Genomic DNA, 1,004 nt, shown 5'->3' on the forward strand with positions numbered 1-1,004 from the left:
TAAGCTAAAGTCAAAATGGATTAAAGATCTAAACATTAAAACAGAGATACTAAATCTCCTGAAAGAGAAAGTAGAAGGAACTCTTGAAAACATAGGAGGAGACAACGAGTTCATGAGCAAAAATCAAGTCACACTGAAACACTTGAAAGAATTAACAACTGGGACCTCCTCTTAATGAGAAGTTTTTTCACGTCAAAAGAAATTACCAACAAAATGAGAAGACAACCAACAAATTTGGAAAAAATCATGACAAATAAGCACTCAGACAAAGGTCTGCTCTACAGAATTTATAAAGAACTAAAGAACACTAGGGTCCCAAAATTTAAAGACCCAGTCCACAAATGGGCATCTGAGATGAACACACACTTCTTAGAGGATTAAATTAAAGAAGCGAATAAATACGTGAAAAAATGCTCCACATCAATAGCAGTCTGTGAAATGAAAATTAAAACAATATTAAGATAACATCTCACCCCAGAAAGAATGGCTATCATAAAGAAATCATCCAACAACAAATGTTGGAGAGGCTATGGGGAAAAAGGAACCTTTCTCCACTTCTTCTGGGAATGTAGTCTGGTGCAACCGTTATGAAAATCGGTGTGGAGACTCGTTAGAAAAGTTGGACTGGAAATCCCCTTTAAACCAGCTATTCCTCTACTGGGAATTTTCCCGGAGGATCTCAAATCATCCTATAGTGATATATGTGTGCCTATGTTTATAGCAGCACAATTTGTGATAGCCAAATCTTGGAAACAACCAAGATGCCCATCTCCTGAGGTATGGTTGAAAAAGATGTGGTGTTTTTACACAATGGAGAATTACTCAGCTATAAAGAATGATAAACTTGAAGCCTTTATATTGAAGTGGATGCCACTTGAAGATATACTCATAAGTGAAATAAACCAGACACACCTTTGCAAATATCATATAATTTCCCTAGTATAAGAACTCAACAGAAAAAATACAAACAGAAAGGTATAATATAAGTAAAAGGAAAGCAGGAA

Source organism: Octodon degus, unplaced genomic scaffold (assembly GCF_000260255.1).
Source record: "Octodon degus isolate 3935 unplaced genomic scaffold, OctDeg1.0 scaffold00250, whole genome shotgun sequence".
NCBI lineage: Eukaryota > Metazoa > Chordata > Mammalia > Rodentia > Octodontidae > Octodon > Octodon degus.